Source organism: Hyperolius riggenbachi, chromosome 8 (assembly GCF_040937935.1).
Source record: "Hyperolius riggenbachi isolate aHypRig1 chromosome 8, aHypRig1.pri, whole genome shotgun sequence".
NCBI classification, from domain to species: Eukaryota; Metazoa; Chordata; class Amphibia; order Anura; family Hyperoliidae; genus Hyperolius; species Hyperolius riggenbachi.
The window spans coordinates 29,962,860-29,987,246 of NC_090653.1; the positions used below are offsets into that span (position 1 = coordinate 29,962,860).

Here is a 24,387-nt window from a genome sequence, read left to right on the forward strand (position 1 = left end):
AATAACTACATAGGAAATCCCATCATGCTCTGCACAGCATCAGGGGAAAAAAGCCCGGGCTTTTTTTCTTTGATGGGTGGAGCTTAGCTAAAAATGCAGCTTTGGTAAGAAAAACAAAGTTCTGATGCTGTGAAACTGTTAAAGAAACACCAAGCCTTTTCAGTGCTGCTGAGTAGATTTTTAGTCCGGAGGTTCACTTCAAGTCCTCACTTTGCACACCTCCAATCAACCCCTTTGGTGTGACGTGATAGATTTGTACAGTGAGGTAACAGGGCTATTTGTGGAGCAGTAAATGAAGGACCAGACGTGTCAACAGCAGAACATTTTATAGAACAGGATATAAAAAACAAAACACCATAAAACAGCAAAATAAATCCTTCATTTTGTATCCCCAAGAGATTTATTATGTTGATTCAGCACTACGCCTTTCTTCGCCTGGTCTCTGTCCTCTCTGCAGTCGCTTCGTAATTCAGACCTGAAGCCGAGATGCCAAGTCTTCTTCTGCAGGACTTTTTACTGCAAGCATACAAAGGAGGTAGAGCGCTTCCTGGTGTGTTAACTTTTTAATGTAAAAGGTAGCAAGGTTAAAAATACACTTACAAGATCATAATAAAAAGCAAATGTATTGCCCTCTGGTACAGGATGACCGTCTCCCTGGATGTTACCAAACGCGTCCAGCTCCTCCACACTATGGCCAGTAGTGTAGAACTCCTGATGGGACCGCCAAAGGCAAACTATCACCATCCGTAGCCACCCTGCATCAAAGTTTGCAGACAGCATTGGGCGGCCAGGGACAGACTAGCTGCATCTGTGCCCAATGTGCAGTGTGTTTCCTGGTGGAGCTGGAGGAGCTGAGGGCTCGTCTCGGAGCCGGAGGCAGCATGACTGATATCTTCCTGTTTGCACGCCTTCCCCCACTTTACTGCCCCTCACTCAGCCGTCCCTAAACAAGGCTACATTTCTGGTGCCCTAGGCCATGGCCTATGAGGCCTTGCTAGAAATCCGGCCCTATGTATAGGGATAGGCAGACCCGGAAGCAAACTTGCGCCATTACGCATTTCAGCACTCTACGCCCTCATCAGATCATGACGCATAGGCGCAAAAGGACGCGTATAAATACGCGTCCCGTATCATAGCAACAAGTAATGGGCTGTCTTAACCGCGGGAGCTATTAGATTAGGTCCAGGCTCCGTAAGATCGTGGATACATCAAACAGGTGACATTACAACACTACTGCCCTCTAGTGCTTTTTATGTAAATTACAACCAATACAATAAAAAGCAAACCCAATATAAAAAGCTAGTTTAAACATAACGGTTCTATCTAAATCTGCTGAGGTCAAATATTATGACATAAGCACACATTCAGAATCAAGTACATGCTTAATGACCCATTCTTAAAAAAAACTAAATATATATCTAAAATTCTGCATACATACAGTTAATCATTCCCACATCTCAGATGGATTAACAATGGAATGGGGGAAAAAAGGAGTGGGGAGACGAGAGGGAAAGTGGGAATGGGGGGGGGGGGGGGAGGGAAAAGAAAGGGGGAGAAGGAAATTGGGAGGGGGGTTAGGGAACAGGGGAGGAAAGGCTGAGTAGGTGGGACCAGTAGGAAGATGATATATGGATGCAAAATAAAATCAAAAGAACAGAAAGAACCTGGAGTCCATATGCAGTTGAGGATAAGACTGAAGCAGGAAACCAATATACAATGAAACTCAATAGAACCAACTAGGTGAGGTAAACTGATGGAATAGTTACATAGTTACATAGTTATTTGGGTTGAAAAAAGACATACGTCCATCGAGTTCAACCAGTACAAAGTACAACACCAGCCTGCTCCCTCACATATCCCTGTTGATCCAGAGGAAGGTGAAAAACCCTTACAAGGCATGGTCCAATTAGCCCCAAAAGGGAAAAATTCCTTCCCGACTCCAGATGGCAATCAGATAAAATCCCTGGATCAACATCATTAGGCATTACCTAGTAATTGTAGCCATGGATGTCTTTCAACGCAAGGAAAGCATCTAAGCCTCCTTTAAATGCAGATATAGAATTTGCCATAACTACTTCCTGTGGCAATGCATTCCACATCTTAATCACTTTTACTGTAAAGAACCCTTTCCTAAATAAATGGCTAAAACATTTTTCCTCCATGCGCAGATCATGTCCTCTAGTTCTTTGTGAAGGCCTAGGATCAAAAAAAGAATCCATCAAGCTTTTATATTGCCCTCTGATGTATTTATACAAGTTAATTAGATCCCCTCTAAGGCCCGGTTCACACTTGCGGTTCTCTGCCAAACGGACCGGATGACCTGACCGGATCCGGATCGGAACCGTACGGTTCTGATCCGGATCCGATCCGGATCCGGTCAGGTTGCATCAGGTGTTCATCAGGATGCGATCCGGATCCGTTTGGCAAAAGATAGTAGAAATACAATAAAAATGGTGGGGTCTGGGAGGTCAGCAGAAGGTGGACCTGTGGAATCAGGCCCTCCGCTGTTTAGCACTCACCTCCACCTCCGACATACTGCCATCTCCAGCACGTTTAAAGTCACTGCTGCTCCACTCCAAAATGCTTGCCCATGTGTCCCCATCCAAAATCGCCGCTACAATACGCATAGGAAGTGGGGTAGAACATCCGGATTTTTAGCCAGTGTGTTGTGCGCTCTCCGGTTCTCATTGGTTTGTATTGGCCGGATGGTGCTCCGGATACGGCTGCCGGAGGAGCCGGACCAAAAAATAGCGCATGTTGGTTCTTATGCCGGAGTCTGGATCCCGTCCGGATCTGGTCCGGACGAAACGGACGCATGTGAACGGACGCATAGGCTTTCATTTCTATGACGTGCGTCCGTTCCGTCCGTTCCGCATGCGGTCCGGCTCCGGCACGGCGATTCCGGACGGCGACCGCTAATGTAAACCGGGCCTAAGGCGTCTATTTTTAGTTTTTACTTTTAGTTTTTATTTCCCTTTTAATGCATCCCAAAATTTTGTTAGCTTTAGCTGCAGCTGCTTGGTATTGAGTATGATTATTTAACTTGTTGTTGATGAGTACTCCTAAGTCCTTCTCCAAGTTTGATGCCCCCAACTGTATCCCATTTATTTTGTATGGTGCTAGACCATTGGTATGACCAAAATGCATGACTTTACATTGTTCAACATTGAATTTCATCTGCCATTGATGTGCCCATATAGCCATCCTTTCCAGATCCTGTTGCAATATGTCACTGTCACCTGTCACCATATGTCACCTGCCCGTTATTCGAGCTCTGCATACTTGTGCAGGTAGTCAATTCAGGTGCAGCGTCTGTTTGGAAGCGCTGCCATTTCCTTCTGCTGTACAATATGTCACTATCTTCCTCCCAATACTCATCACCCAAGACACCAAGTGGTGGAAATATAGAAAACAAGAGGACACAGGAGGATGAGGATATGACAATGAGGAGAAGGAAAGATGTGAATAAAGGTCCTTCATAAAAGAAAAATAGTTATGCGAAAGAGCAAACCTAAGGAGATCGATGAGGAAATTAACCTGTTCTTGGTAATCCCCTAGAAAATATTGAGCTGCCTACAACCCTTTATCATGTGGGATACACGGGTATAAATAAGCAACATCAAAGGTAACATCTAGAGAGACGGTGATCCTGCACCAGAGGGTGCGATACGTCTGTTTTTTAATATGATCTTGTAAGTGTATTTTTAACCTTGCTACGTTTTACATTAAAATAGTGAATGCACCAGGAAGCGGTCTAACTGTAATCTACTTTTGTAGATCATCAACTCTTTTACCATAAGTTTATGGTGGAGCAGCATTGGAGGCATTGTGTAATACACACAGAAGTGATTGGATCTGGATTGAGCGCAGTTTTTTTTTACAGAAGTGCAACTTTTTACTGCAAGCGGCTGTTCACCGACCTTTAAAACCCATCATTACGGGATACTAAAATAAAACACAGCATCTAGCATTTTAAAAGGCTGCAGGCACATTTATGTGGGTTTAAATGAAACCTGAGATGAAATACTGTAACTCTAAAGATTTATACTTACCTGGGGCTTCCTTCAGCTGCTTGAGGCCGTTTGGTCCCTTGTCATCTCCCTAGCAGTGGTACTCATCCGGATTCCGGATATCCGAACTACCCAGACTTTTTCAGCTATCCGAACTTTGAATAGCAATTCGCATATTTTTTAAAATACGAATAGCACTATCCGACAAACTTGGATTTCCTATCTGAAATCCGAAATCCGGGCGGATAGTTAGTTCAGATATCCGTGTCAGAATTCTAGCGGTTTTATTTATGCAAGAAAAGCTGTCATATGTATAGGTTTTAAATTTTAATGTTCTATGCAAAATTTCACTGTAAACTGTAAAGTTGGGTTACTTCTTTAATAAATTGCTTTGTGACATCTCAGCATATTCCAGGCTGTAAAGCCTATAAGATTATTTTAACGTGCAAGCTGGAAGGTTGTTGACGTACTGGATACAAGAAGGCAAAACATTCTTTGTTTATTGTACAAAGTATCTTTCAAATGTCAAGGTTATAGTGTGTAAGACTGGATACAAGTTAAACTTACATTACTGCAGTAATTACAGTATATATGCACATTTTCTTAATTCTTATACATAGATATTATTAATCTGAAGACTAATAATTAATACAGTCCTTTTAAAGAAAGAAATAGTTATTGTTAAACCCTGTATAATATAATGTAATACTTTGAAATATATTTACAAGCTAGTGATGATTTGGGTCTGTGAAACATTCTTGTGAGATTGTTTTAGTTTTAGAGGGTTGTTGATGTGTTCTTGTACAAGGGCGTTACAGCCAGCAAGAAAAGATAAACATTTCCCAGCTAGAGAAGTCAAAATATGAAAGATATAAAATATAAAACAAGGGGATTTCCCAATTAGTTTAAGGTGATTCAATGATGCCACCTGGCGGTTTAATAGTCTTATAAAATTAATATTATTTGTTATGAAATGGTGACCTCTGCCGGTTGAAGTCATTATATTTAAAGTATTTTATATTATTATATTTTAATATGCAATTATATTTTATACGATTAATTTTTTTAGGAAGAATTATATAATAAGCTTTATATTTAAATAAGTATATTAGAAGCCCTGTATGTTTCAATAAGTCTTAAATTGCTGAAGACTCTCACAGGTCTGGTTACAGTGTCAACCAGACCAATCTTATGTCTTGTGTCTGGGAAAGTACCGAGACATTCCAACATAATTAGCAGAGAACACTTTATCAGAAATGCGTCATGAATGACATTGTTTAGTCTCAATGTCTGGGGCAGCCAGCAGATAAGATGGCTGGTGATGTCCATTTTTAATTAATTGCGTCAGAAATGACCTGATTAGAATGTGTAAACATTGCAAACCTACGTTAATTCCCACAAGATAAGGTAATTAAGGAATTTATAAACAATAATATTATGATTAAGGTATTCAAAACAAAAAAGTGTTATGGGTTTTTTAAATGTCAAAGATAGCGAGCTACGCATGGAAGTTTCAAGATGATACTCTATTCAAGAAGTGTGACGCTGAGAACAACAGCCAAAATCACCTTCAATGGCAAAATCCCTTTCTTAGGCAGTCAAGCCTAGAGAGAGAGAGAGAGAAAGAGACCTCCGAAAGGGATTTTGACCATTTGAAGAGACTTTTGGAAGCATTTTAAGTAATTTTCAGGTCACTTCCAGTTTTCTATCCGGATATCCGAATCCGGACGGATATTGGGCTCGGATATCCGAGTTTTTTCGGATAACAAAAAGTTTGGATTTGGATATCCAATTTGGATCCGGATATCTGGGTATCCGGATCCGGATCAATTCAGATTTTGAAAAGGGGTATCCGAGCACCCCTGCTCCCTAGGCCAGTCCGTTCACCCGGTGGCCGGCCAAGTACTCTGCAGAATATTGCTTTGATGCCCATGCGTTGCCCAGCTGTGCACGCCCCATCACACTCTCGTAGCCGGGAAGGTTAGGCATCAGGAGCTGAGAGCGTGCTGTACAGGCGCAGGATGCTCTCGGCAATGGGAGCATGACGGGGGCGTGCACGGCCAGTTTGGCCTGACTCGGGTAGATAAAAAGGCCATCCAGCAGAAGATTGGAGCAGCCTAGGGAGACAGCAAGGGACTGAGTGGGCCCAGTGCTGCTCATCAGGATTCCGGATATCCGGGTAGACCCGGATATCTGAACTTTTTAGGCCTATCCAACCGGATCCGGATTCCGGATAGCTGGCCAAAATCCGGATAGCTATAGTTGGGCGCATATCGCGGATATCCACCGATATTGCGGGTATCCGGATCCGAAACTAAGGTGATGACGTCCTGGAGCCAATCAGAGGGCTCCCAGCAGAAGACCTAGCAACCAATCACAGTGGGGAACCCTGGCCAGCACCACCTGACCTCATTGAGCCAATCAGAGGCCTCCCAGCCTAAGCCCTGGCACCCAATCACAGAAAGGAACACTGGCCAGCCCCCCTGTATAATGAGGAGGGCTACCATTATGAGACAGATCGTCCTGGCTTGCTGAATGCTCACTGAGAGACATGCTCCAGTGCTGGTGCCCTACAAAGGGCTGTACACAGTTATAAACCTAAAGCTGTTCATTGATTAACCCCTTCACTACTATCACTACTCTATACTTAAATCGTTAATTAGCTTGGTTGATGTCTCATAGTGTGACAGTTAGAGACTGTGCTGCAGTGCTGCTGGGCCAAGGGCTGTACACAGTGATAAGCTGTTCAGTGATTAACCCCTTCACTATCACTACACTATAGTTAAATCATTTATTAGCTTGATTGATGTCATAGTGTGACATTTAGAGTGTGTGCTGCAGTGCTGCTGCAGCTGCTATGTGTCTGTGTGTGTGCTCTGCACACACCAGGCCAGCTGCTGCCTGCCGAGTCCAAACACGTGCAAAGTGCCATGTGCAAAGTGCCAAGTGCAAAGTGCCACGTGCAAAAACGTGCAAAGTGACATGTGCAAAGTGCAAAGTGCCACGTGCAAACACGTGCAAAGTGCAAAGTGCCACGTGCAAAGTGCAACGTGCAAAGTGGCACTTGGCAATTGGCACTTTGCATGTGGCACTTGGCACTTGGCATGTGGCACTTTGCACGTGGCACTTTGCACGTGGCACTTCGCACTTTGCACGTGGCACTTTGCACTTTGCACTTGGTACTTTGCACGTGGCATTTTGCACGTGGCACTTGGCACTTTGCATGTGGCACTTTTCACATGGCACTTTGCACGTGGCACTTCGCACTCTGCACTTCGCACTTTGCACGTGGCACTTTGCACGTGGAACTTTGCACTTTGCACTTGGCACTTTGCACGTGGCACTCTGCACATGGCACTTCGCACTTTGCACGTGGCACTTTGCACTTCGCACTTTGCACGTGGTACTTTGCACATGGCACTTTGCACTTCGCACTTTGCATGTGGCACTTTGCACTTGGCACTTTGCACTTTGCACGTGATGTGCAAAGTGCCATGTTCCAAGTGCAAAGTGCCACGTGCAAAAACGTGCAAAGTGCCACGTGCAAACACGTGCAAAGTGCCATGTGCAAAGTGCAACATGCAAAGTGGCACTTGGCACTTTGCACGTGGCACTTTGCACATGGCACTTTGCACGCGGCACTTTGCAAGTGGCACTTCACACTCTGCACTTCGCACTTTGCACGTGGCACTTTGCACTTCGGACTCTGCACTTTGCACGTGGCACTTTGCACGTGGCACTTTGCACTTTGCACTTGGCACTTTGCATGTGGCACTTTGCACTTTGCACTTTGCACGTGGTACTTTGCACGTGGCACTTCGCACGTGGCACTTCGCACTTCGCACTTTGAACGTGGCACTTTGCACTTGGCACTTTGCACGTGGCGCTTTGCACATGGCACTCTGCACGTGGCACTTTGCACTTCACACTTTGCACGTGGCACTTTGCACTTCGCACTTTGCAAGTGGCACTTTGCACTTTGCAAGTGGCACTTTGCACTTCACACTTTGCAAGTGGCGCTTTGCACTTTGCGCTTCGCACTTTGCACGTGGCACTTTGCACTTGGCACTTTGCACGTGGCACTTGGCACTTTGCACTTGGCACTTTGCACGTGGCACTTCGCACTTCGCAAGTGGCACTTTGCACTTTGCGCTTCGCACTTTGCACGTGGCACTTTGCACTTTGCGCTTCGCACTTTGCACGTGGCACTTTGCACTTGGCACTTTGCACGTGGCACTTGGCACTTTGCACTTGGCACTTTGCACGTGGCACTTCGCACTTCGCAAGTGGCACTTTGCACTTTGCACTTTGCATGTGTTTGCATGTGTTTGCATGTGGCACTTGGCACTTTGCACGTAGCACTTTGCACGTGGCACTTCGCACTTCGCACTTTGAACGTGGCACTTTGCACTTGGCACTTTGCACGTGGCGCTTTGCACATGGCACTCTGCACGTGGCACTTTGCACTTCACACTTTGCACGTGGCACTTTGCACTTCGCACTTTGCAAGTGGCACTTTGCACTTTGCAAGTGGCACTTTGCACTTCACACTTTGCAAGTGGCGCTTTGCACTTTGCGCTTCGCACTTTGCACGTGGCACTTTGCACTTGGCACTTTGCACGTGGCACTTGGCACTTTGCACTTGGCACTTTGCACGTGGCACTTCGCACTTCGCAAGTGGCACTTTGCACTTTGCGCTTCGCACTTTGCACGTGGCACTTTGCACTTTGCGCTTCGCACTTTGCACGTGGCACTTTGCACTTGGCACTTTGCACGTGGCACTTGGCACTTTGCACTTGGCACTTTGCACGTGGCACTTCGCACTTCGCAAGTGGCACTTTGCACTTTGCACTTTGCATGTGTTTGCATGTGTTTGCATGTGGCACTTGGCACTTTGCACGTAGCACTTTGCACTTTGCATTTTGGACTTTGTACACAATGTGGGCTGCGCGACCGCGGTCTGGAACAAAGGCCTGATGTTAATTGACAGCCATTTTTTTTTTTGGGGGGGAGGGGAATTTGAAGTCCCCAGATCATCAAGTAGAGTTCCCCTTTGCAAAATAATGATGTTACATGCCTCATTGACCCTAAAAACCCTTTTTAAAGCAATTTAAAGGGCACTTCCGGTTTTTCTATCCAGATATCCGAATCCGGCCGGATACCCCGGATACTGGGGTCGGATATTCGACCCGGATTCGGTTTGGAAAATTTTTGATCCGGATATCCGACCCGGATCGGATATCTGGGTATCCGGATCCGTATTAGTTCCAGATAGTGAAAAATGGTATCCTAGCAGCACTGCGAGTTGCCTCAAGGAGGCTGGAGAAAGCCACATGTAAGTAAAAATCCTCAGAGTTCTTTAGTCACAGGTGCACTTTAACCACTTAATGACAAGTTGACTTATAAAAACATGGCTCCAGGAAGTCATACAGTGTTGCTGCCGCTGTGTGCATGCACATGCATTTCGGTGCACATGAAAATAGTGGGGGAAAAAACACCATAGAAAAAATACACCTTTATTTCCAAATAATATATTGTCATCATACTTTGTACTAGGGACATAAATAAAATCTTGTGATAATCAGAATGAATAGGCAGATAAAATGTGTGGGTTTTATGCACAGTAGCAGTGTTTATATTAAAACTATAAGGGATGAAATTGGAGAAGTACTGTATATTCCTGCGTATAAGACTACTTTTTAACCCTTGAAAATCTTCTGAAAAGTTGGGGGTCGTCTTATATGCCGGGTGTCACTGATGCCGGGTAATACGCCCTATCCTGTTACCGCCTCTCAGATCTCCCTGCTTAGGGAGTGCAAACTATTCTTCCATACTGCACTGATAAACAGGTAGACAAAGACATCACAGAGGTGCTCTGCTTGCTGTAACAGAATTGCTGTTTTTTATCCCCTGTTTATTGCCTGAGGAAGTGGGCTGTGCCCACGAAACGCGTTGCATCCTTGGGGTATCTTCAATAAATGTGTATTTATTTATTTAATCACAGTCCTTGGTGTCTGCTTTAACGGAGGCAAGTCCACCACTTCCTCCCAGCAATTTTTTTAAAATTTTATGTACTTTTATTCTACTGGCGCCTCTGTTCACCTACCAGGTAGACAAGGAGAGCTGACCAGTCTACTTAAAGAGAGTCTGAAGCGAGAATAAATCTCGCTTCAGACCTCATAGATAGCAGGGGCATGTGTGCCCCTGCTAAAACGCCGCTATCCTGCGGCTTAACGGGGGTCCCTTCACCCCCAAATCCCCTCGGTGCAGCGGGGGAGCGCTTCCTGGTTGGGGCAGGGCTAACCGCCGCAGCCCTGCCCCACGCGCGTCTGTCAGCACGTATCTCCGCCTCTCCCCCGCCCCTCTCAGTCTTCCTTCACTGAGAGGCGGCGATGCGCCGCTGATAGACGCGACTGGAGGCAGGGCTGCGGCGGTTAGCCCTGCCTCCAGGAGCGACCAAACGTACGACCAAGTCGTGCGGGGGGGATTTGGGGGTGAAGGGACCCCCGTTGTGCGGCGCGATAGCGGCGGTTTAGCAGGGGCACACATGCTCTGAGCTCTGAAGCAAGATTTATTCTCGCTTCAGAGTCTCTTTAAGCAGAGTTGACCAATGCAACAAGTCAATTGACTATATACTGTTATATACTGGGTAACACATACAGTACAGCACCAGTATCTGTTCATACACAGCACCAGTACAGGATTTTTTTTATTTTTATTTTAATTTGCTGTGCGTTGGAAGAGAGAGGTAGTCTTATACGGCGAGTATATCCCAAACTCTATATTTTAACTGGAAAAGTTGGGGGGTCGTCTTATACGCCCAGTCGTCTTATACGCCGGAATATACGGTAGTTTTTTTTTTTTTCATTTTTTCCTTGTTTTTCCCTTTAAAATGCATAGAAAATAAAGTAATTACTGAAAACAAATATCAACCACTAAAAAGCCCAATTGGTGGTGTAAAAAACAAGATATAGATCATTTGATTGTGATTAGTAGTGATTAAGCTATTGGCAAATGAAAGGGATGAGTACTGAAAGGTTACATAGTTACATAGTTATTTTGGCTGAAAAAAGACACACGTCCATCGAGTTCAACCAGTACAAAGTACAACTCCAGCCCGTCCCCCACATACCCCTGTTGATCCAGAGGAAGGCGAAAAAAAACCCCACCAGGCATGGTCCAATTAGCCCAAATGGGAAAAATTCCTTCCTGACTCCAGATGGCAATCAGATAAAATCCCTGGATCAACATCATTAGGCATAACCTAGTAATTGTAGCCATGGATGTCTTTCAACGCAAGGAAAGCATTTAAGCCCCCTTTAAATGCAGGTATAGAGTTTGCCATAACGACTTCCTGTGGCAATGCATTCCACATCTTAACCACTCTTACTGTAAAGAACCCTTTCCTAAATAAATGGCTAAAACGTTTTTCCTCCATGCGCAGCTCATGTCCTCTAGTCCTTTGAGAAGGCCTAGGGACAAAAAGCTCATTCGCCAAGCTATTATATTGCCCTCATATTGCCTAAGGCGTCTTTTCTCTAGACTAAATAAACCCAGTTTATCTAACCTTTCTTGGTAAGCGAGACCTTCCATCCCACGTATCAGTTTTGTAGCTCGTCTCTGCACCTGCTCTAAAACTGCAATATCTTTTTTGTAATGTGGTGCCCAGAACTGAATTCCATATTCCAGATGTGGCCTTACTAGAGAGTTAAACAGGGGCAATATTATGCTAGCATCTCGAGTTTTTATTTCCCTTTTAATGCATCCCAAAATTTTGTTCGCTTTAGCTGCAGCGGCTTGGCATTGAGTACGATTATTTAACTTGTTGTCGATGAGTACTCCTAAGTCCTTCTCCAAGTTTGATGTTCCCAACTGTATCCCATTTATTTTGTATGGTGCTAGACCATTGGTACGACCAACATGCATGACTTTACATTTGTCAACATTGAATTTCATCTGCCATGTATGTGCCCATATAGCCATCCTATCCAGATCCTGTTGCAATATGACACTATCTTCCTGAGAGTTGATGATTCTGCACAATTTTGTATCATCTGCAAAAATAGCAACATTGCTCACTACTGCATCTACTAGGTCATTAATAAATAAATTGAAGAGCACTGGACCCAGTACAGACCCCTGTGGGACCCCACTGCTAACAGTCTCCCATTTTGAGTACGATCCATTGACCACAACTCTTTGTTTTCTGTCCATTAGCCAGTTCCCTATCCATGCACACAAACTCTTCCCCAGTCCTTGCATCCTCAACTTTTGCACCAGACTTCTGTGGGGAACAGTGTCGAAGGCCTTTGCAAAGTCCAAGTATATCACATCTACAGCATTCCCAATATCCATATTAGCATTCACTACCTCATAAAAGCTGAGCATGTTAGTCAAACAGGACCTGTCTTTAGTAAACCCATGTTGATGCTGAGAAATAAGATTATTTTCTACTATGAAGTCATGTATAGTATCTCTTAGTAACCCCTCAAATAGTTTGCATACAACTGATGTTAAGCTTACAGGTCTATAATTTCCTGGATCAGATTTTTTGCCCTTCTTAAATAATGGGAAAACGTGGGCTGTACGCCAATCCACTGGGACTCTGCTAGTTGCAAGAGAGTCACAAAAGATAAGATAAAGGGGCTTAGCTATAACTGAACTTAATTCTCTTAGGACCCGAGGATGCATGCCATCCGGGCCAGGTGCCTTGTCTATTTTTAATTTATTTAGTCTTGCCTTTACTTCTTCCTGCGTTAAGTATTTAATATTACAGTTAGAAGATTGAGACTCTTCTGCCTCTGTAATTTGCAACAGTGCTGTTTCCTTTGTGAAGACAGAAGCAAAGAAAGCATTTAATAACTCTGCCTTACCTTGGTCGTCCACCATTGAGTTCCCACCCTCATCTTTTAGGATTCCTATACAGTCAACCTTTCTTTTTTTAGAGTTGATGTACTTGTAAAACTTTTTTGGGTTAGATTTGATATCCCTAGCGATTTGATTTTCAGCTTTGATCTTTGCCAGCCTAATTTCTTTTTTACAATTTTTATTGCACTCCTTATAATTGCTTAGTGCAGCCTCAGTCCCCTCCTGTTTTAGGACCTTATAGGCATTCTTTTTCCTCTTCATTTTATCCCTAACCTTTCTATTCATCCATAGAGGCCTTTTTTTATTCCTAGACATTTTGTTTCCATATGGGATATACATACTACAATATTGATTGAGAATACGTTTAAAAGCTTGCCATTTCCCTTCAGTGTCGTCCCCTTGTAGTACATTATCCCAGTTCACCAAACTTAGTGCCTGCCTAATTTGATTGAACTTTGCTTTTCTAAAATTCATAGTTTTAGTGGTCCCGCTGCCCCGTGGCCTATCAGTCACCAGATCAAACGTTATCATGTTGTGATCACTATTTCCCAAATGTTCTTGAACCTGCACATTTGATACATTATCTGGTCTATTAGAAATGATCAGATCCAGTAACGCATTCCCCCTAGTTGGTTCCGTTACCATTTGAGTCAAGTAATTGTCCTGTAGTGCTGCAAGAAATCTGCTGCTTTTACCAGAATGGGTAGCCTCAATACCCCAGTCAATGTCTGGAAAGTTGAAGTCGCCCATAATTATGACCTCGTTTTTACTTGCAGCTTTTTCAATCTGCTGTAGTAATCGCAGTTCTGCAGCTTCATTAATAAGAGGTGGTCTGTAGCATACCCCAATAAGCAATTGGCAACTTTTATTTCCACCATGAATATTTACCCAAACGGACTCCACATCTTCGCAATCTTCCTCCATCTCATCGTTGAGGACAGCTGTAAAAGAATTCTTAACAAAGAGACAAACCCCTCCACCTTTTTTCCCTGTTCTATCCCTCCTAAACACATTGTATCCTTTTAAATTAGCTATCCAGTCATGGCTTTCATCCATCCATGTCTCGGTTATTCCCACAATGTCATAGCCTTTGTCATTCAGAATGAACTCTAGTTCGTCTATTTTATTTGCAAGGCTCCGAGCATTGGTTACCATGCACTTTATATTTTTACCACCACATTTACCAATTTTGTTTACACGAAATGGGCTACTTGAAGTTTTACCAACCTCCTTAATCTTTACACTGTCTCCACCCCCCTCTCCACCCCCCATAATGTTAGGCTCCCACTGTCTTTTTACCTTATCTTGTCTACATATTGAGACTTTATCCTCCCGCCTCCCCCCAGATCCTAGTTTAAAATCTCCTCCAACCGTTTAGCCATCTTCTCCCCCAATGCAGCTGCACCCTCCCCATTAAGGTGCAGCCCATCCCTGCTGTAGAACCTGTAGCCAACTGCAAAGTCTGCCCAGTTCTCCAGGAACCCAAACCCTTCCTTCCTGAAAATCACTCTTGTCTGTTAGGGTGAAAACCCCTTTGGGGTGAAGTGGTTAATGTACACCTGAACTGAGAGAGATATGAAGGCTGACATTTTTATTTCCTTCTAAACAATGCAGATGGCCTGGCCGACCTGCTGAGCCACTGTCTAAGTTTGATATTGCTTTCTACCCACTTTTTAGTATTTTTTTTTTTTCAATTGTCTGGTGCTGAAAAGTCTTTTTGCAATTATCTCTTGAGAGTAAACTCAGGAGAAAAGTTAATTGATAGAAGCTCATTTGTCAACTTCTGCTGCTTAACATAATATTTTGGCAGTTTACAAGTGAAAAAAATACCAAAATGTACTATCAAATTTATTTTGAGTGTTTTCTTGTTTGCTGAAAAATAAATTTGTACTTATTTAAGTATCTATATAGCGCCGACATATTATGCAGCGCTGTACAGAGTATATTGTCTTGTCACTAACTGTCCCTTAGAGGGGCTCACAATCTAGTCCCTATCATAGTCATTTGTCTATGTATATATACATTGTAGTCTAGGGCCAATTTGGGGGAAGCCAATTCACTTATCTGTATGTTTTTGGGATGTGGGAGGAAACTGGAGTGCCCAGAGGAAACCCACACAGACACAACATACAAACTCCTTGCAGATGTTGACCTGGCTGGGATTTGAACCGGGACCCAGTGCTGCAAGGCGAGAGCACTAACCTCTTAGCCACCGTGGACTTCGCTGGGGCTTCCTCCAGCTCCCCATAGCCTGTGAGGTCTCCCAGCATCCTCTTCTTCCTTTCCATCGTCCCGCTGGCGGCTACGGTAATCCGGCGACTTCAGCAGATGACGCACATGCGCGCCCCCGGCGCACACCATGCACGGTTTCATGCTTGTTGCCTTGAAGCGGGATTGTCATCATAAAAATCTAATTTCAACAGCAACTGGACTGAGTGTATTAAAGGGACACTATCGATTAACATGTTTTTTTTTTTAATTGAGATGTGAATTGTTTGGGAAGTGCTGCTAAGTACTGGTGTATACATTTCACTGCTTAACTCTTTGTTTACTGTTATCTAATTCCTTTCACATTTATCTGACAGCAGTCTGCTGTAATTCTGACACCAGAGTGAGCCATGAGGAGAGGGGGAAATTCCCTCACAGTGCATCATTAACTCTGTGGCCCTTATTCAATTCACTTTTTCACCTGTGTTTTCTCCTAGGTGATATTTTTAAACTTGTCAATAAAATGCCTATTAAGCCCCCAGAAGGCAAGAAAATGATTACAATAATTTTGATAGTACTTTTTCACCAACTTTTTGGTACTTTTTTAGTTGAAAAGTACTGGAAAGTTATTTAAAATCAAAGATGAAAAATTATCTCCTAGGTGAAAACTCAGGTAAAAAAGAGAATTGCATATGGCCCTGTGGCCCTTATTCAATTCACTTTTTCTCCTAAGTTTTCTAGTAGGACATCATTTTTCATCTACTATTTAAAATTATTTTCCAGCACTTTGCAATTAAAAAAAAAAAAGTACCAGCAAGTGGGTTAAAAAGTACACAATTATTCTGAGTATTTTCATGCTCGATGTTGGCTTAAAAGGTAAGGTTTGAAAATATCAAACTTAGTAGAAAAAAGTGAGTTGAATAAGCGCCATAGTGAAGGATCCCTAAGGCTCCTTGCACACAGGGACGTCACAGGCGCACGTTAGTGCAGCCTGTAACGCTCCCCCAACGCACAACAATGTAACACAAGTGGGCTGTTCACACTGCCCACGTTGCGTTACATTGTAACGCAGCAAAGTGCTGCATGCTGTGCGTTCTCCGCGGCTAAGCCGCGTTAGACTGTTTGCACATGCTCAGTCACGTTGGGGAGGAGCAGAGAGCGGCCAGGCACATGGCTAATTAATATTCACTGCACTCAGTGACGTGCAGTGTTTACTTCCTGGAGCGGCCGCTCTGTGCGGCGATTAGTGTTGGGCGAACAGTGTTCGCCACTGTTCGGGTTCTGCAGAACATCACCCTGTTCGGGTGATGTTCGAGTTCGGCCGAACACCTCATGGTGTTCGGCCTTTTAAGTTCGGGTTCGCCCCGAACTTCTGTATGCCCCCGAACAGGGCCGAACAGGGCCCCTGTTCGGGCGAACAGGGCCCTGTTCGGCCGAACAGGCCGCAATACGGCCCCCCTATGGGGTCGCAGGCATAAGGGGGGAGCATGCCCCGATCGCGGGGGGGGTCGGAAATTCCCCCCACCCCCTCCGCTAGCGCTCCCCCCTCTGCCCGCTTCCCCATTCAAAAGTTTCAAGAAGTACCTGTATAGCGGATGGCCTGGCAGTGGGCGGCACTGTGGAGTGAGGAGGAGGAGGAGTCCGGAGAGTGACGAGTTGAGGGAGGCCGGGCAGCGGGCGTGAGGTCAGAGAAAGGGCGGAAGTTCCGCCCTTTCGCTGACCTCACGCCCGCTGCCCGGCCTCCCTCAACTCGTCACTCTCCGGACTCCTCCTCCTCCTCACTCCACAGTGCCGCCCACTGCCAGGCCATCCGCTATACAGGTACTTCTTGAAACTTTTGAATGGGGAAGCGGGCAGAGGGGGGAGCGCTAGCGGAGGGGGTGGGGGGAATTTCCGACCCCCCCCGCGATCGGGGCATGCTCCCCCCTTATGCCTGCGACCCCATAGGGCCCCCAAAATAGGGATGTTCGGGAAGTTCGGGGTTCGGCCCGAACATGCCGAACATCTCGGCCATGTTCGGCGAACTTTCCCGAACCCGAACATCCAGGTGTTCGCCCATCACTAGCGGCGATTGGCCGGCGGGACCATGTGATGCCACATGCGTCCAAGAGTACGCATCACGGCATCACGGACGCCAGAGTGAGCTGCACAACGCGGCTCACTCCGACGTCCACACCAGAGAGCACCAGGCGTTGCGTTAGGGGCATGTTATGTGCCCTATAACGTCTCCTAAACGCAACGTCCTGGTGTGTAACTAGCCTAAGGCTCCTTTAACACCTGCAGGCTGAACCTGCATTGCATTACCCTATTTTACCTGCCCAGCAAGAAGTATGTCACTGAGTGGGGGGGTGGCACTACACATATGACCCTGTTGCCGTACTTTGCTGCAGGGTCATATGAGTGAGGGGTACTTACGTATTATCCGGTCTGGAAAGTTTGGCAGCTTTTTGTTAAAATTCTGTTTGATCCCTTAGCCAAATCTAACCATTTTTGGAAAGATGAAAGTCCCGGCTTTCCTTTGCACTGGGTCCCGAGTCGATGCGATGCCCCATTCCCAAGTTGGGGGGGGGGGGGGGGGGGGGGTTGGTGGACGGGTGTCCCCTGCACTTTGCTGCAGAGAGCACAGTGGAATTGAGTCTCCTGCCCATGCCAGTAAGACAGAGAGGAGACGAGGGTGCAAAGCTGTGTTGCTCCTTCATCTGTAATGAGAGACCCAGGGCACTTGGCATAAGTTTTGAAGATCCAGATGTATGCTGCAAAGCAAGTAGAAGACCTACCGGGTGTGCTGCTTATCATCATGTCGGGTTTGTCCCATACTTTTGTAATTGCACTTTCTGCAGCCAAGTTCAGGGGAAACCGCTCCTTCAAAACCCCATAACTTGGGAACTGAGAATCGTACTGACTCAGGACAAGGGGCGTATCTGGGTAATATAGAGCCTATGGCAAACACTAAATTGAGCCCTCCCTCTTCCCCCTATAAGAGCACTTTCCCCTCTAAAAACCGCATCCTTCCTCATGTACATGTGTTATATTTGCCTATGTTTTATTGCTCAGGATATTGTTGAAGTTAATTTTTGGAAATATCTTTTGTTATTTCCTCTCTGTTCTCTTTTTAACACTAAGCTAAATGCACCCTTCATACATAAGTTAAGTAGCTGCATTCCCCAGTTACCAGCATTAATCTGATTTAAGGTCTAAATGATGTGGAGGCACAGGGGCAGGCATGGCAGAGCAGCAAAAGAAAAGGCAGGGCGCCCATGGTGCTGTGGCGCCCGTGGCACAAACCATGCCTGTACCCCTCTAGATACGCTTCTGCTCAGGACCCAGTGCAACAGAAAGCCGGGACTTTCAGCTTTCCAAAAAAGATCTTCTTGGGGAGCAAACAGAATTTTAACAAAAAGCTGCCAAACTTTCCAGATGGGATAATACGTAAGTACCGAGTGAGGTTTATAGCAGTGCGAGGCAGCAGGAGCATTGCACCGCAACACAAAGAACAAGTGTAAAACCAGCCTTACTGTATGTCTATATACGTTTTTAACGAGAGACAAGTTTCACTATAAAGTGTGAAAAAAACAAAGTCTTGTAAAAGTAATACCTTTTTATGGCTAACCGATAAAGTTAGTCTAGTCCCTTTCTTCAGGCATATTTCCAGATGTTAGCTGAAGTAAAACACTGATGCAGGGAAATAGTAAACACAAAGATGACAGTTGTGCTGGTTACTGTTTAGCAGTTAGATGTCAGGTGCTCAGCAGACTGGAGCCAGTGAGCTCATGCAAGCATACGTGAAATCCAGCAGGTTTCTGAAGATCATGAAGCCAAGTCAATCATGTTAAATAAGGTGTCATAAAACCCATTCCACAATTTAAATAAACTCTGTAACAAAATGTTCAGCCTTATTTCTTTTATCCTATCAGTTCTATACCTGTTCTAATGTGGTCGGGATTACTGCAGCCTTTTCTAGTTGCACTGTCTCTGTAATATATCTAATCTTCTTTTCTTTGTCAAGCTTTGTCGACCCAGGGAGGAATGTGCTGCCTCTGCTTTAATAGGGAGAAGTTATGCACGTCCCCTCCATGCCCCCTGCAGGCTTTGTGTGTGTGCTTTGTTTAGTAGTCACAGACAGCGTCTCTGCTCTCAGTTTCAGCTTGTCTCCCTGTAACATGCTGAGAAACTGTGACTAATCCCAGACTAGAGTGCAGATAATTCACTATGTAATAAAAACTTGTAGTCTTCTGTAACATGATATATATATATATTTATATTGTAACGATCGGTGTAACACAGAGAGGGTCTGATTACCGGTGATCTGCAGTATCACCGAGAATACAGATATATACCCAATTATTGATGATCTGCAGTATCACCGATAATCAGATATATCTCTAACCTCTGGACACCTGAGTGATGAGAGTGTTTTGGTGCAACAGAAATACTTTGAGGACTGCACCTGAGGAGCAGGTGCACAGCAGTAAAGAGTACTGCACAGTATCATGTTCCTCCCGCAAGCCTGAGACTCTCTTGAGGGAGGGGTCAGGCTAGGAGTAGGAAGGACAGAGTGTGAGCGACACCAAGGAAGGGGCGTCACCCACAGGTCTGTGAGCTATCTCTAACCTGAGGAGATAGCTCTCGAGGTCGGGCAAGCCGGGTCGGCAACAGACAGACAGATCAGGGACAGAGACAAGATGCGGAATCCTAAGACAAGCAGAGTTTGGCAACAGAGTATCAGATATAGCGAAGTACCTAATCAGAGTTCAGAAGAGTAGTCAGGAAAGCAGAAGGTCATCACAAATAATCAACAATGCCTAGTCTTGGGTGTGAGCTCCTTAATCACCAACACCCTGGAACTGGTCTGAGTATAACTAGATGGTAAAGCTAATTCCTAGTCTGAGGTGTGAGGTCCCTGATCATCAACACCTAGGAACTGGTCTAGATAACAACACAGATAATATACAGTATTCCCTAGACTGAGGTGTGAGGTCCTTGATCATCAACACCTAGGAACTGGTCTAGATAATAACACAGATAATATCACAGATACTGACAAGGTCTGAGTGCTACCACGTAGTGATCGCAACGCCAGACACCAGAGAAATGACCAGCACCCAGTATATATACCCATGCGCTCTCCAGCGCCTCCCCTAAGTGCTGGACCAATAAAAACTGCTAGAATTGTCAGCTGATCGGCTCGATCAGCTGACACCCTTCTGACTGCCATAAAGGCTCTGCCTCTCAACGCGCGCGCGCGTCCTTCTGAACCTGTGTGGACTATCAGTCCCAGCCACACCAGACATGTGTTGTAATGCATCAGTAGATTTGAACGCGGGGCCGGCCGCACCGCTGTCAGAGCATGCGGCGGTTTCCCCGTGTTCAGCCACACTGCTAGTGGTGAGCCCATGCGTGCAAACCGCCGCGTCGGACGCGGAATCCACCGCCTTGTTCACTGGGCGTGCGGCGGTTTCTCCGCGCTCCGTCAGACTAGTGGATGCGGACCCATGCGCGCCAGCTGCTTGAGTGAACCCACCTCATCACAGCATATACCTAGCTGTTGTGTTCAGTAAACCCACCTCATCACAGCATATACCTAGCTGTTGTGTTCAGTGAACCCACTTTATCACAGCATATACCTAGCTGTTGTGCTCAGTGAACCCACCTCATCACAGCATTTACCTAGCTGTTGTGTTCAGTAAGCCCTCCTCATCACAGCATATACCTAGCTGTTGTGTTCAGTGAACCCACCTCATCACAGCATATACCTAGCTGTTGTGTTCAATGAACCCACCTCATCACAGCATATATACCTAGCTGTTGTGTTCAGTGAACCCCCCTCATCACAGCATATACCTACCTGTTGTGTTCAGTGAACCCACTTTATCACAGCATATACCTAGCTGTTGTGTTCAGCGAAACCCCTTCATCACAGCATATACCTAGCTGTTGTGTTCAGTAAACCCACCTCATCACTGCATATACCTAGCTGTTGTGTTCAGTGAACCCACCGTATCACAGCATATACCTACCTGTTCAATGAACCCACCTCATCACTGCATATACCTTACCTTTTGTGTTCAGTGAACCCACCTCATCACCGCATATACCTACCTTTTGTGTTGAGTGAACCCACCTCATCACAGCATATACCTAGCTGTTGTGTTCAGTGAACCCACCTCATCACAGCATATACCTAGCTGTTGTGTTCAGTGAACCCACTTTATCACAGCATATGCATTTTTGCGGATAGCAATGCATTTTGCCGCCATGCAGTCATAAATGTAATACAGATAAGAGGTTCCGTAAAAAGGGACCGGCAACACTAACCCAGCAGCAGCACACGTGATGGAACAGGAGGAGGCGCAGGAGGAGAAGGCCACGCTTTGAGACACAACAACCCAGGCCTTGCATGAGGACAAGAAGCGTGCGGATAGCAATGCATTTTGCCGCCATGCAGTCATAAATGTAATACAGATAAGAGGTTCCGTATAAAGGGACCGGAAACGCTAACCCAGCAGCAGCACACGTGATGGAACAGGAGGAGGCGCAGGAGGAGAAGGCCACGTTTTGAGACACAACAACCCAGGCCTTGCATGAGGACAAGAAGCGTGCGGATAGCAATGCATTTTGCCGCCGTGCAGTCATAAATGTAATACAGATAAGAGGTTCCGTAAAAAGGGACCGGCAACGCTAACCCAGCAGCAGCACACGTGATGGAACAGGAGGAGGCGCAGGAGGAGAAGGCCACGCTTTGAGGCGCAACCCAGGCACAGTGGCAATAGAAGACAATGCTATATACTATGTTATACACTGGTGGTGGACGGAAGTACTACTGATCCCAGCAGTACAAGCTGACTGGCAGTACAGTGGCAATAGAAGACAATGCTATATACTATGTTATACACTGGTGATGGACGGAAGTACTACTGATCCCAGCAGTAAACGCACGCTGAGCTGACTGGCACTACAGTGCAGTGGCAAATATAGTATAGGAGGCTGGGGGGCCCTGGCTAGCCTAGCTGGTGAGAGAGAGTCTAACCTGCCTGCCTACCCAAAGCTAAACCCAAACGCAAGTGGCGGAGAAATGACGCGGTTCGGGTATTTATTTACCCGAACCACGTGATCCGCTCGGCCAATCGCAGCGCGAGCCGCGTGTTCGTGCCAGAACCACGTGACCCGCTCGGCCAATCACAGCGCGAACCAAACGTTCGGGGAATGTTCGGCCATGCGCTGTCAGGCCGAACATACGTTCGACCGCATGGCCGAACACATGGCCGAACACCACGAGGTGTCCGGCGAAGCCCGAATCGAACTCGAACAGCCCGAAATCCTGGCGAACCCGAACAGTGGCGAACACTGTTCGCCCAACACTAATCCCTAATCACTGCATATACCTAGCTGTTGTGTTCAGTGAACCCACCTCAACAAACACACAATTGGAGAACCTCACTCCCAAACAGTTCTCTGCTGCTTTATAAAGCCTGCAGGCTGCTTATAAGCCAATGAGAAGTGCACACATAATACACCTAGCCTGCAGTGATAATCAAGCAAAAGCTGAGCAAGTCAGCCAATTAGTAGGAGAGGGCTTCAGTTGCATATAGACAATGGCTATATGACCAGCAGGGGGCACCAGCGTGCAGGATATTCCCTCTCATCTGCCCCCCTCCTAACTAAACTGCATGGGATACTACAATAATTAAAAACAATGGTGCATGAGCCAGCCTGGGGCCCCGGGAACTCTCACTGCCCGGGGCCCCAGAACCAGCATCTGACACCATATGTGAGCGCAGCCAAGACCTTGGAGCTGCCACATCCAAGGCCTGTCTCCTACTGCTCTAAAACTTACCAAACACACAATTGGAGAACCTCACTCCCAAACAGTTCTCTGCTGCTTTATAAAGCCTGCAGGCTGCTTATAAGCCAATGAGAAGTGCACACATAATACACCTAGCTTGCAGTGATAATCAAGCAAAAGCTGAGCAAGTCAGCCAATTAGTAGGAGAGGGCTTCAGTTGCATATAGACAATGGCTATATGACCAGCAGGGGGCACCAGCGTGCAGGATATTCCCTCTCATCTGCCCCCCTCCTAACTAAACTGCATGGGATACTCCAATTGTGTGTTTGGTAAGTTTTAGAGCAGTAGGAGACAGGCCTTGGATGTGGCAGCTCCAAGGTCTTGGCTGCGCTCACATATGGTGTCAGATGCTGGTTCTGGGGCCCCGGGCAGTGAGAGTTCCCGGGGCCCCAGGCTGGCTCATGCACCATTGTTTTTAATTACAGTGAACCCACCTCATCACAGCATATACCTACCTGTTGTGTTGAGTGAACCCACCTCATCACTGCATATACCTACCTTTTGTGTTCAGTGAACCCACCTCATCACAGCATATACCTAGCTGTTGTGTTCAGTGGCCCCACCTCATCACAGCTACCTTTTGTGTTCATTGAACCCACCTCATCACTGCATATACCTACCTTTTGTGTTCAGTGAACCCACCTCATCACTGCATATATCTACCTTTTGTGTTGAGTGAACCCACCTCATCACAGCATATACCTAGCTGTTGTGTTCAGTGAACCCACCTCATCACAGCATATACCTAGCTGTTGTGTTCAGTGAACCCTCCTCATCACAGCATATACCTAGCTGTTGTGTTCAGTGAACCCACCTCATCACAGCATATACCTAGCTGTTGTGTTCAGAGGAAAGGAGAGATCCACCCTTCTGGCTAGACAACCAAAACCTGATAAGGGTGGCTCCATTACCTGCACGTTTGATTACACCCCCATGTCCAGGAAACTTTCACAGGTCATTAAGAAAAACTGGTCACTTATAACCAGAGATCCTACTCTGCAAAAGATCTTCCCCGATCCCCCACGAGTGGTGTATAGGAGGGCCCCGACCCTAGGAGACATCCTGACTCGGAGCGAGTACCGCTCCGTTGCACCAACCAATTGGTTGACCAATGAACGTCCAAAAGGTAACCACAGATGTGGCAGATGCAAATACTGTCCACAGATGTTGGAAGGCACAAACCTTAGATTGGGGGGAACGCAGTGGGAGGTGAGAGCTTTTATCACCTGCCAGACCAAGTTCGTCTCCTACGTCATTTTTTGCCCTTGCCTTTTCTTTTATGTAGGTAAAACAACCAGGCCATTTAAGGAGAGGGTGGGGGAGCACTTCAAGTCCATCAAGTCGGGGAAGGGGTGCCCACGCCTCATTGAGCACGTTAGGGATTTCCATGGAGGTAAAGCCAGATGTTTGAAATTTGCAGGACTCCTACATGTTGCGAACTCCAGAAGAGGAGGTAA

At 45.9% G+C, this 24,387-nt stretch overlaps 1 long non-coding RNA gene across 1 annotated transcript; it reads right to left on the reverse strand.

The window, feature by feature from the left end:
* Window positions 1-358: 358 nt before the first annotated feature.
* LOC137528064 (uncharacterized) lies at window positions 359-18,794 on the reverse strand. The gene is made up of 3 exons (XR_011023263.1): window positions 18,682-18,794; window positions 15,081-15,260; window positions 359-516 (listed from the first exon to the last, which is right to left on the reverse strand). It is a non-coding gene; the product is annotated as an uncharacterized lncRNA (long non-coding RNA).
* Window positions 18,795-24,387: the final 5,593 nt, after the last annotated feature.